The sequence below is a fragment of the Marmota marmota genome, unplaced genomic scaffold (assembly GCF_001458135.2).
Source record: "Marmota marmota marmota unplaced genomic scaffold, marMar, whole genome shotgun sequence".
NCBI classification, from domain to species: Eukaryota; Metazoa; Chordata; class Mammalia; order Rodentia; family Sciuridae; genus Marmota; species Marmota marmota.
This window is the reverse complement of record NW_026000108.1, coordinates 32,020,254-32,039,517: the sequence shown is the minus strand read 5'-3', so window position 1 is coordinate 32,039,517 and position 19,264 is coordinate 32,020,254. Positions and strand designations below refer to the sequence as shown.

Below are 19,264 nucleotides of genomic sequence, written 5' to 3'. Positions count from 1 at the left end.
GAGACAGTATATATATATATATATATATTAAAGATAGAATAACTCTGGTGCCCAAACACTAAAAGAGAATATATATATATTTCAGTTGTTGATGGACCTTTATTTTATTCATTTATTTATATGCCGTGTTGAGAATTGAACCCAGTGCCTCACACATGCTGGGCAAGCACTCTAACACTGAGCTACAACCCCAACCCAACAACGAATTTTTTTATATTATCATAATTCAAAAACTTTCAGCTGTTAATTTCTCATTATAGAAATACCATGTGTTTTGGGCTGTGGCTATGGCTCAGAGGCAGAGCATGCGCCTAGCATGCGTGAGGCACTGGGTTGGATCCTTAGCACCACATAAAGTAAAATAAAGATGTTGTGTCCACCTATAACTAAAGAAATAAAAAAAAAAAAAGAAATACCATGTGTTTTTTTCCCATATTGGCTTTATGTGCCCTGTGACCTTTTAAAATTTACTTTTGGTTCTAGTGGCTTTATGATAGATTCTATTGGATTGTGTTCATGCACCATCATGTCTTCTGCAAATAAAAACAATTTTACACCTTCTTTTTTAAAATATTTATTTCTTTTAGTTGTACCTTTGTTTTTATTTATTTATTCTAATGTGGTACTGAGGATCAAACCCAGGGCCTCGCACACACTGGGTGAGCACTCTACTGCTGAGCCACAACCCCAGAGCCTACATCTTCTTTTCTAATTGATATTCCTCTTTTATGTTTAATGTACACATGCACACACACAGATTCGTGTAAGAGTGTGTGTGTTTGTGTGTGTGTGTGTGTGTGTGTGTAGTTGGGCTCAGTTAAAATTTTAAGTCTTACAGTTCTTTCATAGAAAAAGTTAAAGCCTTTTCTTTAAAAAAAAAAACTTTTTTTGCTAAAAAATGCATCAATATTTAAAAATAATATTTACAGGAATGAGAAGCCCTGAAAGAGAAGTTTCCAGTAGGATTGGTTTCATCAGAAGCCTCTCTCCGAGGTTTGAACATGTCCATGATCTCTGTGTCCTGGCTGGCCTTTCTCTGTGCACATGCTTCTTCTTAGCACCTACATTCTCGGTGATTCTCTTTTCTTTTAGTGTTTGGGCACCAGAGTTATTCTATCCTTATAAAATGAATTAGGAAGTTTTTCTTCCTTTTCTAGTTTGTGAGTGAGTTATGTAGAAGTTTATTGTTTTGTTATTTAAAGTTTCATAGAAAGTACCAGTGGGCTTGAGGTTTTCAATTCTTTTTATGTATATGGAGTTACATAAGTTTTTATTTTCTTCTTGGGTCAGTTTTGGTAATTTTTGTCTTTAAAGAAATTATCTATTTCATTCAGAATGTTGAAATTATTATCAAAAGTTGTTCACGATATTCCCTTATTAACCAAGTATTGGAAATTTATGAAATCTCTTTTTATTTTTATTTGATCAGTCTAACTTGGGGCTTATCAATTTATTGATTTCTTTCAAGGAACTGGCATCTAGTTTCATCAGTTTTCTCTATTTTTTTTTTCAATTTCTGTTTCATTTTTGCTCTTTATTATTTATTTTACTTTCTTTGCAGTTAATTTGCCCTTCTTATGTTTTTGTTCAATATGGAATCTTAGATTATTATTATTTTTTTTAAAGAGAGAGAGAGTGGGGAGAGAGAGAGAGAGAAATTTTTTAATATTTATTTTTCAGTTTTCGGTGGACACAGCATCTCTTTATTTGAATGTGGTGCTAAGGATCGAACCCAGCCCCCTGTGCATGCCAGGCGAGCGCATTACCACTTGAGCCACATCCCCAGCCCTGGAATCTTAGATTATTAATTTTTCCTTTTTAAGAATATAAATAAATATTACATGTATAAATATTCCAGTAAAGAGTTAGTGGCATTTTGGTATTTAGCAATTTCATTTTTATTTCACTCAAACTATTTTCTAATTTTCTCTGAGCCTTTTCCCTTTAATGCTCTTATTTGTAAGTTCATTGTTTAATTTTCAGATATTTAGAGATTTTCCAGATGTCATTCTGCTATTGATTTTTAGTTTAATTCTGTTATAATCAAAGAAAAATCTTTGTCTGATTTCAGTTTTTTCATGTGCACTTGAAAGAATTGTGTGTTTTTCTGTTGTTGGCCAGAATGTTCTATAAATGTGAATCAGGTCAAGTTGTCTGAGGGAATTATTCAGATCTTGTGTACCTTTATTAATTTTGTTTTCAACTTGTTCTATTCACTACAGGGAAACGACTACTGAGGAATTCATATAAAACTGTGGATTTGTCTATTTCTTTTTTTACTTCTATCACTTTTGCCTTATGTATTTTAGATACTTAATTCTTTTTTTAAAAAATTTTGCTCTTTTTAGATATACATGACAGTAGAGTGTATTTTGACATATCATACATCATGCAATATAACTTCTTGTGGTTGTACATGATATGGATTTACACTGGTTGTGTATTCTTATATAAGGAGAGGAAAGTTATGTCCAATTCATTCTACTTAGATCCTTAATTCTAATGTGCATACACATTAAGATTATTATGTATTCTTGGAAAATTGACCCATTTCTCATTATATAGTATCTCTCTTTATTCCTGGCATTTTTTTTTGTTCTGAAATCTACTTAGTCTGATATTAATATAGCAAATCTAGGTTTCTTTTGTTTTTATGGACAGAATTAGGTCTCCCCTTCTCCAAATTAATCTCTTGTAGACCTTATCCCTAGAGCTTCAGAATGCGACCGTATTTGGAGATAGGGTTTCTAAAGAGGTGATTAAGGTTTCTTATGGTCACGAATGGTGCCTTTCTAAGAAGAAGAGATACCAGAGAGGCATGCATACAGGGGAAAGACCATGTGAGGCCTCAAAGAACACGGACATCTGCAAACCAAGAAGAGAGGGCTCAGAGGAAATCACTCTTATTGGCACCTCAGCGTTGAATTTTGCCTCCAGTACTGTGTGAAAATAAATTTATATTGTTTAATCCAATCTATGGTATTCCATTATGGTAGCCCTAGTAGACCAACACTTGATTAGTGCTTTCATTGTTTGTGCTTTAACTTCTTATTGTAATCTATCTGAAACATTATATTTAAAATGACTTTTTTGTATTTAGCATTTAATTGGCCTTTTATTTTTATAGCCAATCTAAGAATCTCTTTTAATTAGAATGTTTAGAACATTTGCATTTAATGTAATCATTAATATGGTGATATTTATGCCCACATTTTTATTGTTTTCTATTTTTCTTATGTTTTTGTTTTCTTCCTCTTCTTTTCCTGTATTCTTTTAGATTACATAAGTATTTTCAGTATTCTTTTTCACTCTATGTCATGTCTGTGTGTGAGTGTGTGTGTGTGTGCGTGCACACACACACATACATGTGGCTATTTCTTTTTTTTTTTTTTTAGTGGTTGCTCTATGGTTTATTAAGTGCAAATGATTTAAGCAAACCAGTTTTTAAAAAGAGTTTTCTTTTCCCTTGTGACTTCACTTGCAAACCTGAGCACATTTATGAGGCACTGTAAGCTTAAACTCCTTAAAATTGAGAGTAATATTCCAAACCACAGATTTATATAAACAACAGTCACTTTGTTAAAGGTATTGTTCTTGAAAACTAACTATGTCATCTCATGACTTTTTCCAAGGTCAAATCCGATAAAAATAAAGTGAGGGCAAATGGTCTTCTGTCGAGGATTTTTATGCCATTCAAAGAAGTAGTAGCAGATTTAAGGAGCTCAGGTTCTTTCACTAGTACTATTTTCAAACTTATGAAGTTATATGGGCTTTCATGAATGTACAGTCTAGTAGATGTAGAGAATATTTGTTAAAATAAAGACTTGAAGAAATAGAAATATGATACCTTTGTGTATGGATGATTCAATACAGTAAAAATGTCAGTTCTCTAATAAATCTATATTAAATGTAATATCAATAAAAATTCTAAACATTTTCCATAAAAATGGACATAAAAATAAAAAAGTTTTGATAAATTTTATAGGAAGAGATATTTCAAAAGAAAAACAAAGGTATGTTTGATAAAGCAGGACAAAGAAGAGAGATCTACCCTACAGTGATTATATAAATAAAAAAGTATTCTATTTATATAATATATTTTTAAAAAATATATAAATAAAAAATATCAAGAGCCTAGGACACAGACCAATGAGAACTGGGTATATAAAATGTGGAGAACTAGGTATACAAATGGGGAACAGAAGGCTTGTTGGATTTGTTGTATTAGAATAGTTGACTTTATACTTGTAAAATTATATCCCCATCTCATGATGTATTAGAAAACAAATAAGATTTAAATGTAAAACAAAGTGAAATATACAAAACTTGAAATATATGAGGATAGGGAAAAATGTCTTTATAACCTAGTGTAGAAAAAAGTTTTCCTAATCAAGAAATTTTTTCCAGTCATGTTTTCACTCATGGATAAACAACTTATTAGATATAGGAACTATTTTGTAAATCAATATAAGGAGAAAGAGATTTATTCCCTATTTCACTAGTGTTCTCTCTTCATAAAAATAAAAAATATCAAGAGCCTAGGACAAAGTGGTATTCTCAGAAAATTCAAAGACGTCAGGGAAAAATTTAAATTTTTTTTAAAATTAGCTCTTCTTTGACAATAAGTGACATGTTTGTGACATTGTACTGTTATCTGAGTCAATAAATCTCTGATATATTTTCAAAATAAATAAATGTTATTCTACTGATAATTTTCTAGATAGGATGTGAACCTAGAACAAAAAAGTAAAAACTGGTAGGCTACAGCAGCTTGCTGTGCTTTTCCTGTTTTTGTACTATACCCTCTTTCTTCTCTTCTTGGGAATATTATTCTGTAACTAGTGCAAGATGGAAGGAAATAGATTGTGATTTATCATGTTTACTAATACTGCAACTTTGATTTGAAGTTTTTATAGTCTAAATAAGAGTTAGAATTATTACTTGCCAAGTCATTGGCTGAGAAACTATTTCCATGAGAAATCATATCTCATTTGATTAAAATAAAGACAGAAAATTCAACCTCAAGGAAAACTCATTTGTCTTCTAAGAATAGCATTTCAGAGAGTCAGAGAAATTAGAGGTGGAAAAATCAATTAGAGCTAATCTACCAGCTTGTCAGAGAGGATTGCTTTCTACAAAATATATTCTAGTTCTTTGTCCAGGTTAATTTTAAATGTCTCAGGGGAGGGAGCACTGGTTACATCCCTTTGAAGTTTTTTCTTTTATCTAAATGAACTTACCAAGAATCTTTTTTCTAACATCTATCCTTCATGTTAGTATTAATTCTGTACTATTGCTCTTAGTCATACTCCATTTCCAATACTAATGCCTTTTTCTTCCCAAATTCAGTTTCTATTCTCTCAGTTATTTGTGAGAAGTTAGTTTTCATTTAATCTAGTGACAAATTGTTTACTTATTATAAACATTTGATCCCTTAAAACCCCTTGAGATCTGTAGGTCTTTCTCTTCATCTTCTTTTTTTGCAAACTTTGTAATAAGGCACTTTAAAGTAGAAGTTATCTGTTAGGAACAAATAGAGAAAGGAGACTATAAATTCCTATTTGATCAAGGAGACTATCAATTTCTTTTGGCAAATTAACAATATATTTCTTATCTATCTCTGGTATGAGCAAAGCATATTCTCTTGTAAATCATTTCCAGTTCTTTAAAAATGTCTTCTGTCTCTGTGTTTCCCATTTCTTCCTTCTTATATAATTATGTTTGTGTGAATTTAAAACTATTTTCCTAGATCAGATACTGTTATTTATATTGTATCCTTCGAATATGAAGGTGATGGTTTTCCTCCATTCACAAGATTTAAATTCTTGCTCTTATCTGTGCAGAGGATTAATTGTGATACACCATGCATATTGGTACTCTGGACTCAAATTTCTGCTCTCTGATGATAAGCAAAGAGCCAGGGATGGAGATTGCCTGGAGCATAACAACATAAAATTCTTTGTAGCTAAAGTCAATTCAATAAAATACCAGTGTCTATAGTAACCTCTCCTGGTAGCCTAGGGGAAAGGCCAAGAGTAAGATGAATTTCATTGTGTGCTTCTGTGCTCATTTAATTGAGGTTCTATGAATTCTTATATTGAGCCATTCATTATCATTGTTCAGGAACCACAGCATTAGTGTTTATGGAATTTACTGAATACACACACACACACTCAGACACACACAGAGAAGGGATTATACTCATAGGTGCTTTACCACTGAATTATATCCCCAGCTCTTTTTTTCTTTTTTAGTACCAGGGATTGAACATAGGGGCACTCAACCAGTGAGCCACATCCTTATCCCTATTTTGTATTTTATTTAGAGAAAGGGTCTCACCAAGATGCTTAGTGCCTCACTTTTGCGGAGGCTGGCTTTGAACTCAAATCTTCCTGCCTCAGGCTCCCGAGCTGCTGGAATTACAGGAATTCACCACTGCGCCTACACCTGGTTTATTTTTCATTTTAAGACGGTGTCTCACTAAGTTGCTTCGGGCCTTGAACTTGCAATCCTCCCGCCTCAGCCTCCCAAGCTGCTAGTATTACAGGAATGCACCACCAAATCTAGCTAAATATATTTTTAATAGTAAAAATTTATAGAAACACTTACTTAGATTCTTCTTAATGCCAAGAGGCTGTCATGGTTTAATCAAAACAAAACATCTCCATGGTAGATGAAAAGGGGCTGTGCAGTATATTTTGGAGACATATGTTTCATTGAGTAAGAGCTTATACTCTGGAGTAAGAGTGCCTTGTTCAAATTTTCCCTTTGTCCTTTAATAGCTATGTGAACCTTGGAAAATAACTCTTCTGGCCTCAGTTTCTTCTGGAATAAAATGGTGACACACAGCCTTTTTGAGGAAAAATTGTGTTATAAATTGAGACCAAATTGGGTTAGTGTTTGTAAATTACTTAGTATAGACCCTGAAAATCTAATTTTCTTTTTTTCTTTCCATGACTCATTAAACAGATTCTTATTAAGTATCTTCTACATGATGAGACTGGAAATAATTCACAGCATAGCAACAAAGACGGATCCGTCTAATTGGATGTGTGAAGTACTCCAGGAGCACACGACGTGCTCTGGAATTAAGCAGTGAGCGATGAACCAGCATGGCGCATTCAAGGAGGAATCTTGGCCTCTGAAGAAAGACTTTGAAAAGTGACAAGATGAAGGAGGTAGGAATGGGCAATGTGTAGAGCAGGGAACATCTTCCAGGCACAGGGAATACCATCAGCAAAGGCACCAAAGCTTGGAAGTACCTGCTGCTTGCCAGTGAGTGATCATCGTGGGGTGAGTGAGTGGGAGAGGGGAGAAGACCCTCTTCCTTTCTTGGTGAACCTCCCTTTTGTGGTTTGGGAGCTGGAATCTGCAGGGAGGCCAACATTCCTGCTCTGTCTTCTGGCTGCTAGGGCATGGGCACATAACCTTGGCTCAGCCACTCAAGTACTTGTGCCTGTGACCTTGATTAGGGCAGGGATGAGGCTAAGCTGCAGAGGTTCAGTGGCCAAAGAAAGTGGCCAGTGTCGTACCATTGCTGGCATATTGTGCTGGCATGGTCTTTTCTGTGTGATTTGCTGCCAGCCTTCCATGGATCCTGATCCCGTTCCCAACCTGATTCTCCATCTTTGTGTTAATGCAGTGAGCTACCTGACGACCATCCCATATTTTTTATTTTGTTCAGTTTTCTGTTTACCTTAATGAGAGTTCCTTCTGCTTGTAACCAAGAGCTGTCTCAAACAATAGACAATTTAATTGTTTTGGTTCACTATGTGTATTTCCTAAATTTTGTTCCATGAATATGAAGTACTTGTGTGACAAAACACTTTTTATTTAATGTAAAATCAAGTTTAATTGTGAATAGATTTTTTTTTTGAGAGAGAGAGAGAGAGAGAATTTTTTAATATATTTATTTTTTTAAGTTTTCGGTAGACACAACATCTTTATTTTATTTTTATGTGGTGCTGAGGATCGAACCCAGCGCTGCACGCATGCCAGGCAAGCGTGCTACTGCTTGAGCCACATCCCCAACCTGAAAATTTTTAAAAATTAAAATTTACCTAAAATGTTAAAAGAGGGTCCATATAGAGCTCTAGTGGTCATCATTTTAAGGTTATACATATTGTGTGCTCACCTATGAGCCAGGCACATTGTTATGTGTAGTATTTCACATACTCTGGCAAAAACATTAACATGTTCATGCTTTGATTGTCATTATTTCAGAGGAGAAAACTGAGGTGGGAGAGGTTAAGTCACTTGCTCAGAACTACCCTCCCAGGTGGAGAGTGGTGCAGCCGGGATTTAAACCTGGATATCCAGAACTCGGCATCCACGTCATCACAGAGGAGCTGGTGACCACCTTTCCCTGAGGAGTTGAAGGAGCTTTTGAGAAAGAGGTAATAGCTGAACTAGACTTTCAAGAGTAAGTCGGATTTCTCCAGATAAAGAAGATGTAATCATGTTAGTTCAGTTGAAGAAGGGTATGTGCAAGGGTAGGGACAGAAAAGGCCATTCTGTGTCCCACATAGGCTCACAGCATGGGCTTCTGGGACATAGGGTGTTGGGGGGGCATACCAAGAGGTATGGTTTTGGGAAGGGGTGCCTGAAAGAGGGGTTGGTAGCAACAGTCCAAATGTGGGCTTGAAATGGAGTGATAGTTGGTTGTGTGAGTCCTGAGATTGAACAGTTGAGATTTTGTCTTTAGGCAGCTGGGAGTTGTGGGGCCGGAGCTGAGGGAGGAAAATGATGTCAGGGGCATTTCTTTTATAAGGATCACTGTGGCAGCAGTATGGGGGTAGGGCTTGGAGTGGGAGTGATGAGTATCACCAAGGTCAGTTAGCAGTATCCTGAAATAGTGCATGAAAGCCCATGAGGCCAGTGGAATGGGGACAGAGAGGGGCACCAGATTTGAGAGGCATTGTTGAGGTGGGAGCAAAGTGCTGGATGACTAATCTGAGGCGGGTGGCTGAGGAGAAAGGGAGAATGGAGGATGACTGAGATTTCTAGTTTAGAAACCTGAGTAATTGTTGATGTCATTAACTGAAATAGGAATGGGAGGAAGGAAAGCATCCTACACAGGGCCTGCCAGAAACTTACATATTATTTCATTTAGTCCTAAACAAACCCACAACATAAAGACTCATAACATGCCCATTTTACAGATAAAAAAGGTTCGGTTTCTTGCCCAAGTCTTTCCTACATGGGTTATGTAACTTAATCCTCACAATTACCTTGTGAGAGAGCTACTCTGATATCCTTATTTTGCCCACAGGCAAAGTAAGGCCAGGGGAATGTGAAGTAACTAAAGGAAGATACAGCATATTTGGTGGCATAACTGGGATTTGAACCCAGGCAGTTGGCCTGGAGGCTGTGTTCTTTAACACTCTACACAGAAAAACACAAATGTGGAGACACTGATTATGATTTCTGTCTCATAAGAAAGTGGAGTGTTGTAACTTAAACTAAGGTCTTAACTCCAAAGCTTCTATTCTTTCCATGATAATATTCTATATTCTGATAATAATTTCAACTTAGAAAAATAGGACCAAAGCTCAGGGAGATACAGACCATGGAAAGATGGCATTTTGCATGGGATACTGTAGCATGAGAAGAGGGTAAAACTTTTTATAAAGGACCAGAGCAGCATGGTCCAAAACAAGCTTCTGGCATACTGGAAGTGTTTTGTATTTGTCCTGTCCAATACAGCAGTCATCAGCCCATGGGGCTATTGAGCACTTGAAATGTGACTATTGTGACTGAGGAACTGAAATGTTAATCCTGAGCTATTTTAATGAATTTCAATGTATATATAAGCATGTGTGGCTGGTGACTATCATATCCCACAGTTTAGGACTAGAGAAAACAACCAGGCCCAGAGCAGTCACTGAAGGAGAAACCTGACGGGTACTCCTGAAAAATCACTAGATATTTGATTGTCTTCTTTATTTGTGTTGGTTAGGCTGGTCTTAAGTTTGGGGATGATGTTATCTTTCTGTCACTGTGACAAAATACCTGAGGTAAACAAGTTAAAAGGAGGAAAAAAATATTTTGGCTCATGGTTTCCAAAGTTTCAGTTTGTCTACTCGGAAGCACAAGGTGGAGGAAAGCTGCTCACTTTATAATACCAGAAAGCAAAGAGAAGAGAGGTCTGAGGTCGCAATACATTCTTCAAGGACACGCCCCTAGTGACCTACTTGCTCCAACTAAGTCCCATCTCCTGAAGTTTCTTCCGCCTCCCATAGTACCACCAGTCAGGGACTTTGAACACATGAGCTTCTGGGGGACACTTAAGATCCAAACCATAACAGGGGTCTTAACTCATTAGTTAGCAGGGCTTCTTACCTAATGTAGACCACAAACATTTTTATCAAATTTTTTGGTTTAGAAAAAGGGGAAGGAAGTTACAACACTCCACTTTCTTATATGAGACAGAAATCATAATCAGTCTCTCCACATTTGTGTTTTTCTGTGTAGTGTTAAAGAACACAGCCTCCAGGCCAACTGCCTGGGTTCAAATCCCAGTTATGCCACCAAATATGTTGTACCTTCCTTTAGTTACTTCATATTCCCCTGGCCTTACTTTGCCTGTGGGCAAAATAAGGATAACAGAGTACCTCCCTCACAAGGTAATTGTGAGGATTAAGTTACATAACCCATATAAAACGCTTAGCCAGTCTCTGGCACATGCTAAACACTTAGGAAAAGTTAGGTATTCTATAATCAGTACCTTGTGATGAGCTTGTACATCGCACCCTTGTGTTTTGACATTCACTCAACTCTATTTTTGCCGTAGCAGGTATTCTCCCAGATCTCTAAATGTCAGAACATTCCAAAAAGAAATACACATTCAAGATAAAAAGGTAGACTTCTGAAGTTACTATTTAGATATTATCTTATTGCAGCTATTGAGTTGTGAAGCTATCTTTGTATTTCCTTTTGATTTCTTTTTTTTAAAATTTGCAAGCATTAAATTTTTTTTTTAGCTGTTGACAGAACTTTTATTCATTTATTTATATGCGGTGCTGAGACTCGAACCCAGTGTCTCATGCATACTAGGCAAGCGCTCTACCACTGAGCTCCAACCGCAGCCCTCCTTTTGATTTCTATATTGTGAAAAGTATTTTAAATTGTAACAAAAGCAAACCATGACCCTAATGTTTTGTTGTGATCATTAAAACTCCCTTGAATTAACTAACCTCAAATAGTTCACATACTCCACAAGCAAATAAAAATACTAGAGGTTCTAAATGTTGGCACAAAAGATTTCTTGATGTCTTATAGTTCACACCACTTTGAGATACTAATTGCCTAGTCTGGCATTATGAGACGTAGTTGGATAGGTTGTTGATCAAGGACTATTTAAAGACTAATGACTTAACAAGGAGGGACAAGTAATAGGATCCCCTTTGTGGCTACCAATTTTCTACTTTTTAACAAAATTAAAAATAGATCGAAAAATAGCATTATAACATATACTCTTGAATATATGTTATATATTGGGGCAGAGTCCCTGCACCCCAGAATGGGATCCATGGACCATTCGAATTTTGAGAAATCTGGATTCTGACTCTGACTTAAGTGAGGGAAAAGGCATTCATATCACTGGGCAACAGAGAGGCAAACATCGCCTGTAAAATCTCTGAGATGATCTGGACTTGATTCTAGAAGAGTCACTTAAGTCTCCTTCCCAGTAAAATTCCTTGCCTGTCTCCCCACCCCCTACCCCAGGAGGTTGAGGAGGACCTTTGGCCTTCAGGGACTTCAGACATGATTTTTGTGTGCTATTCGCAGCGTTTGCTTTCATACCTTATAAAACATGCTCTTAGCATATTCTTGGAATATTTCATTTCCTTAGAAAACAATTCATGGGGTGAGTCAGCACTCAGGGAAAAACCCACTCACAATAGCGATCCAAATTGCAAGAGATGGAGAAACGGGAAATGATTTTCTTTGTGGAGTTAAAGGACGAGGTACAGAGACACCGATTACTTATTTATACAATGGAGCCAGGCAGGCTAAGGGACTATTGCATATTTAGCAGGGCAGAGAGGTACATCAGGGCGTCCTTCCCATCCTGCCTTCGGACAGCTGTTACCATAAACTCTCCTTCCAGGGAGAAAGAAAATAGGTGTGGGAAGCGGACGAAGGAAGGAAGCAAAGGAAGGTTAAAAGTCGGCCCTGCAGCCCCCGCCCGTCCTTTCTGGAAATCATTAAGGGAATTTCCTTCTGCAGCCGCAGAACCCTCGGTGGCCGTCTCGACGTCACTCTCCAGGGCATCTAGGCATTTTGCTGGTCCAGGAGGCGACTTCCCGACCTCGCCGGCAGATCCCCTGGGGTATACAGAACGTCGCCCTCTGCCCGGGACCAAGCCGGGCGTGGAGCGTAGCGGCGGGAGCAGGGCGCGGAAGCGTTTCCTGCAGGAGCGCGGCGGCAGTGCCCGTTTCCGGAAGGCTGATTGCATCAGGTGTGGAGCAGGGCGCCTCCTCGGCCCAACCTGGCGGCCATTGCGCCTGCGCGCGTGGCCCCGCCCCATGCCGAGGACTCCACCGCGGGTTTTCCTCTGGGTCCAGAGGAGACCGATCCTAGAGGGGCGGTCGATGTTCCGTGCCCCGGGACCCCTGAGAGAAGCGGGTGGCAGGGCGGGGCTCCGGGAATCTGTGGTGTTTGGGGGAATAAGTGCGGGTAGAAGGGGGCTCGCCTGGAAGCCCGCCGATCTCTGCTACTGACTCTTGGCGAGGTCGGGCTAATTTCCTCTCTGGGCCTGAAGAACGCAGACTAGAACCACGAGGCTTTCCGAGTAGTCACTTTTTCCCAAGTGGCTAAGTGAACTATGGCTCTCGATGGTCCATGGATCACAGACTCGTTAGACCCATTCTGGGATGCAGGGACTCTGCCCCAAGAATGAGCACTTTCATGGATTTTTGGGGCTTTTTCTGTGCCTATACTATTTTGTTGTTGTAGAAGGAGCAACATGATTGTTGGCTTCCAGCTGCTTCTGAGGGAAGTAATTGTTCATAGAAGTTCAGGATGCAAAACCCCCTCTTTCACAAGGCAGCCCCTTCATTCCAAACAACCCCGCTGGAGACTGCATCAGGGCCCCATTTTACACTGTTAGCATCGTGTGCATTTCCCTTTTAGTAAGCTCCTTGTTTGAGGGGACATTTTACAGTGACGATTTGATGGGTGTGGATCACCCTGCTGGACTGTAAACACCATGAAAACAGGGGTTCTGGCTTTTTAATTCACTTTTATCCCTAGACCTAATAGAAGTCCCTGTGGCCCCTCAATAAATTTATGATGGACTGAAATAATGCCCCTCTTCATTGTATAGTGCCTGCATATGAATAAGGAAGAATGGGGTATGAGTTTGTTACTCCAGGAAAACTGCATTATGTAGGTTTGGGGAAGAGGATGGGAAGGAGCCTGTACTTTATAGTTACAATTAGTTTACTTTTTTGGGGGGAGGGGGGATGGGAGGTGCCAGGGATTGAACTCAGGGGCACTAGACCACTGAGCCACATCTACAGTCCTATTTTATATTTTATTTAGAGACACGGTCTCACTGCGTTGCTTAGCGCCTCTCGGTTGCTGAGGCTGGCTTTGGACTCTGGATCCTACTGCTGGGATTACAGGTGTGCGCCCATGCGCCGGGTTTACAATTAATTTACCTTTAGGATTTTTCTTTTTAAGGAAATGGTAGGTTGAGTTCTCTGTGTATATATAGAGTTCTCAAGGTGTAGCCTCAGACTAGCAGCACCTGCATCACCTGGGAACTTGTTAGATGCACAGATGCTTGCTATCAACCGCAGACGGATCCAGCAATCTATTTCAGAAGCTTTCCTGGGACAGAGCACAGTTTCCCACTTAACTGGGTATCTGCCTTATCAGGGCCTTGCCTCCTGACTTCCACAGCAGTTGTAGTTAATTCACTAAGAGTGGAAGTAAAATTATGCCTTTCCTTCCTGCAGGTGTTTCTCTCCCCTGGCCTCATCTTGCTGTGATTTTTGATTTTCGGATGGAGGAATGATATGTGTGTCTGTGTGTGTAAGTCTCTATGTGTGTGAGTGTGTGTGTGTGTGTGTGTGTGTGAGAGAGAGAGAGAGAGAGAGGAGTGTGTGTGTGTGTGTGTGTGTGTGAGAGAGAGAGAGAGAGAGAGAGAGAGAGAGAGAGAGGAGGGGGGGAAGGATATGCCTGGAGGTAGAGATGAGGAGCAGAAGGAAGGAGAAGGTCTCGCCTACTAACTTTTGGCTAGCCTGGGTGGGTGTGGGCTGCTCTCATCTGGGGACATTTTCCCATTGTAAGGCGATGCAGACATGTGGGAGAAAAGCCAGGGATAAGGTTATCCAACTGCCTTTTGGTGCAGACAGACGCCAGGCCACAGGGAGAGGATACCCGGGCTGCACCGCGACCCCAGCCTTACCCTGGCACCCACTGCCTCCCTGCGGTCTTCTTGGCGATTGGGGAAGCTTGCGAGCAGGAGGCCCCGCAGCCTCCACCTGCAGGGGTCGCCCTGGGAGCGCCACCCGCCCACTACCGTCACCGCCCCCAGCCCCGCCTTTCTCGGTTCGGGCCCCAGCTCCGCCAGGCCCCTCCAAGCCTCTCCTCGCGCAGCCGCCTCCAAAGCCTGGAGAAGTGGAATCTCGCCGGCGCCGCTCCCTGCGCGGGACTCGCGGAGCGGCACTGGGCATGCTCAGTCGCCCGAGTCTGTGCTGGTCTCAAGTAGGAAGCTCGTGCGCTGCGCCCGCAGCTGATCCCGGCGCTCCGGGGAGGGCGAGACTGAAGCAGAGCTGCCGGGCGCCCCAGCCGAGCGCCGCGAGCACAGCTGGTGAGCCCGCTTTCCTTTTTGCCTTTGCTCCGGACTTGGGGGCAGGGTGGGGGGTGGCGGGAGTGCTGGGGAGAGACCCGGGCAGCGGCGGGCGTCTAGTGGCTGCACGTACCCCCTGCGGCTGCTCCTCTCCTCCTGTTCCCTGGGCTACGCGGTCACTGCCACCCGCCCAGCCGCAGCCACAGCTGCAGCAGCTGCCGCCGCATCTGCAGCGGACACCCGCTGCGGAGTCCTGTGCGCCCTGCGCCCGCGCTGCAGGGCGGGTGGCAGGGCGACTGCGGGCTCACTCCTTGACTTCCATCCCTCCTGCCACCGGCGCCCTCTTTCCCTCATCAGCTTAGGCTTGGCAGGGCCTGGGGCAGGGGAGATGGGGTTCGATCGGGTTCGCCCGGGTGGGGACTGCGGAGGGGAAAAGTGAGGGTGGGCGCGGGCGGCGAAGAGCGCACACCCCCTTGCCCTAGCACCCGCCTCCGCTGTGCGGCTGGGCTCTTCGCCCTGGCGCCAGCGCGCTCCTGCCGGGAGTTGGAGACAGGGCTGGCTTCTCTGGGGTTCAGAGACCAGACGCGGAGAGAGGAAAAGGGGGAAAAGTTCATTTCCCCCCTCGAAGGCGGAGAGAGCCTATTAACTAGAAAATGGCTGTGCAAAGGGGGCCGAATCAGGGAAGCTGGCCACAAGGGTCCTGAGAAAGCCCCTGCTGCCCGCCGGGCGGAATGGAGGGTTGAAAGCCAGAAATGACATCTATGCTACGAAAATCTTCGAGCTGGAAGGAGGGAGGGATGCGGGGTCCGGTAGAAACAATAAGAAGTGGTTTCACCTGGGTAAAGAGGTCTAGAACCCAGGGGTCCGAGGGAGCGTGGGAGTTGAATTTTAAAAGAGAAATTGTCTGGACATATCAGACTGAGAATTGAGACCGTTTTGTAGTCAAGTTCTGCGCAGTTTTTGAGCCACGAACTGTCAGAGATGTTTTTGGATGGATTGAGTAGTTGGAGAGGGCCGAAATTGAGAGAATTAGGTCAGTGTCAGAAGCTAGGATGGGACTGGGCTCTTCTAAGGGATAGTTTTAAGAAGTCCTTCAGTCATTGGCTTCACATTGTGCCTGATGATTTAAGTGAAATAACTAAAGGATCATCATAAATTGATATCAGCAGTGTGCGTGAATTCCAAGAAATGAGGAAACTCTGTGAGACCAGCATTGTTTTGTCATTTGCTTTCTTTTCTCACTGATTTAAGAACAAACAGCAGCATCTGATGTGTTTCTGGGTTTTACTCTCTTCAGTCTTTGCTTTTTAAAAAAATTCCTTGTCATGGATTTATATTTCAGATCTTGTCCTTATCATGGATTTATATTTCAAATTTTATCCTTAGTTGGCCATATTAATTAGAGCATCTGATTTTGTGTGGCCAGCCTTTCAGGAGCAGACAGAACCCTGGAAGGGGGCTTTCTTTATGAACTTAGGTAGCAGGCTTTGCCCTTTTCAATTTGTAACTTGAAAGCAGTATTTGTTCAACAGTTGTTTTCAGAACTTGCAGAATCCTAGAAATGGCATCATCTTGAAAGGATGGTGCTTGTCATGAGGGACTCTCCAGGCTGGGGGCAATGCTGAGAGAACAGAGGCAGTCCTGCTCAGTGGGCGCATTCCAGGAGGTGAGAGGGACACACCACAGGTGCAAGATTTCTGTCAAGATCCTTTCCTTTTGTTATTGATGTGCCAGGTGACTCTTCATAAACTGAGAATGCAATTATGGCCCAAGATATTTGTATAGAGCCTTCGAGAAGGGATCTTTAGGTTGAGACCTTTTTCCAGGGAAGGTGCTTATGTGTTATACTTTTACTCCGTTTTCAGATGGATCCCTTTAACTAAATAATTCACCTCTAAGGAGCCAGCAGGATTCCACTTTCTGAAACTTTAATGAAGTGGTAGTTGAAAAGCTTGATGAGCTAAAATGTAACAGTAGCATTTTACACTTGCTGGAGTAATGTGAATGTTGACTGCAACATTATTTGAGAAAAGACTATTAAATATTACCAAAATCTACATATGCGAGCATGCAGTATTTAAAAACTGTTACTTTTTATGTCATGTTTCAACTTTTTTTAATGACTCTTCTTTTCCTGCCAACAGAGAAACAAGGGGAAACAAACATTGAACTTTTTCTGTTACAGCAGGAATTAATACTTGAAAGCCTTGCAGTGCTATCAGTGTTATGTTGATTATCCTGGTTACTGGATAATCTAAATTTACCTTTTAAGAAAAATGGAAGATTATGTCTCTCTACTTTTTTCAGTTACACTTTTAAAATAGTACCCTTATAATATAACACCTTAAGTTTTTTAGAGGTGTAGGACAAACTTTTAGGAAAATATTGTAATAAGTTATTACTAATTATGTGGATAATGCTTATTTTCCTACGCTGGGGGAAAGTAATTTGTTCTCTGCTATTATGTATCAAGACTGATATTAAGCTTTTGACATATACTGTCGTCTTTTATAAGCATCTTTGCATAATAGTCAGCTGCCCAAGCGAATCCCTTCTAAGGGTGGATACTCTTGATACCACAGCAATCTAACCTTCATATTTTATCTCATACAGTATTTTCAATGGATTCCATTATTATTCGCTAAGCATTCTCTGCAAAACATCTTTGATTTGTTTTTAGGATGAGATTTGATTAGAACAGCATGTCTTCAGAACGATTAGAATGTTTTCAGATGCCTCCATCCATATATTAAAACTGTTTTGTGTTCATTTACTTTCAGCAGTGTTGTACTACTAACAAATGAAATTAAATGTAGGGAAGATAAACCCAAATGCCCCATTTTAATTTTAATGTGTTATTAGTGCATATTCTGCATATTGATACATGTCGAGAACATGTCTTTCAGCTGAAGTGGCTTGTCAGAGAGGCAGAGCGATAGACTCTATATTTAAGGGTCTAAGGGGATTTGATAGAAAGACCACCAACCAGGGACTCTGAAGACTTATCTCCTGGGTTCTGCTCCTCGGTTACTTTAATTCACTGTGTGACCTTGGAAAAATCAGTTTACTTCTCTGGGTCTCACTTTTCCCATCTGTTGAATGAGAGCGTGTAGTAGGTCAGTGCAGAGGTTTGTGGTGCAGACCTTTGGTGATGGAGGATTTAATTTAGTGCCTTAGGTGAAGCTCATTTTGTGTTTCCACGAGCCTGGCCTGTTGCTCCTTTGTCCATTACCCTTCCTTTTTGGGCCAATTCCTATCTCCCTTTTACTTTTCATTTAGTATGTACAATGGTTGTCATAAAATTAAGTGTGTGGCCCTGCCATTCTAGATAGGAGATAAGGTAATGATTAGATTTGGGTAAAGTGCATTTAGACATTGGAAACTTTTATTGCACTTTCTGAGGGAGACTTCCGGCTTTAGGGCTTCTAGATACTGAGAAGGGAGCTGCTTGGGCTACAGAGCAGGGCATACTGTACTTTGGTTGCTGGGCCCACCTGAGTCCATTTTTAGTAATCCTTTCCCATGTCCCTTTGTCTTCTACCCTTGATTAGCAGTGCAGTCCTTGGTCTCTGGAATAAGTTCTCATTGTCATTTAATGTTAGCACAGTGGCTGAAGTGGACAGATACCTGTACTTGGCTACAGTAGCAGGAGTGATGGTTGGTGGATTATGTCTGCCTAGTGTCATTAGCTGGATCATGAGCTTTCCCCCTCCTTCTCTGGCTAGCTCTGATGATGGGGTAGAGAGCAAAGGAAACGAATCCCATTTGGTGTTTTTAGTGCACTTTGCTTTTTGGGTGCTCACAAAAGCTCAGCCTCATTAACATTTAAGCGAGGCAGGTAAGGAGTTAGCCATTTAAATAATCAACAGTGGATAGACAGTGACTCAAGTATCTCTGATCATAACCAGACGCCAGGGTTCCTGGACCCCTGTTAGTAGCTCCAAACACTAGTGGGAGCTATACGAGAGGAAGGTAGGGATAGACAAGTCATCACTGCTTGGTGTGAACCATGAAGCCTGGATCAATTGAAAGGCTTTGGACATCTTTGGGTGTAGAGTTAAGGGAGATGCCTCCTTTCTATGTTAACTGTTTCCATAATGTTTGAACCTTACCTAGATTTCTCTAATGGACATGCATTACTTTTATAGTCAGGAAAAAAAATCTCACTATATAATTTATTGGTATATAAAATGTACAGATTCATAGGAATACAGATGGGAAGAGGACTTGGGAAAATACGAATGGTATGGAAATGTGGATTACAATTTTTTATTGTTTGTTTTTTATTGACTTGACAGTTGTTGTAAATCAAGTTAACCATTCTGTCCTTTTCCTCTTATGGAAATGTTGCAAAATTGTTTCTGCTAGACAATACCTAAGTATAGCTCTTTTTGAAGAGTAGCTTGACTGGCAGCTATGCTTCAGGAGTGCTTGGGGTGGGAGAAAGGATGGTTTTATTTA

At 40.7% G+C, this 19,264-nt stretch overlaps 1 protein-coding gene across 20 annotated transcripts in view; it reads left to right on the top strand.

Annotated features, from left to right (window-relative positions):
- The window catches only part of Apbb2 (amyloid beta precursor protein binding family B member 2), a 406,998-nt gene that overhangs the window by 55,102 nt on the left and 332,632 nt on the right, over positions 1–19,264 (top strand). For 6 of the 20 annotated variants that reach the window (XM_048784377.1, XM_048784381.1, XM_048784378.1 and 3 more), the window contains exon 1: positions 14,589–14,824. The gene's annotated coding sequence lies outside the window, so the exon portion shown is untranslated. Of the gene's footprint in view, positions 1–6,969; positions 7,179–8,223; positions 8,397–12,336; positions 12,464–14,585; positions 14,825–19,264 lie in introns of those variants that run through there. The other 14 variants (XM_048784391.1, XM_048784390.1, XM_048784388.1 and 11 more) reach the window with 7 other exon arrangements.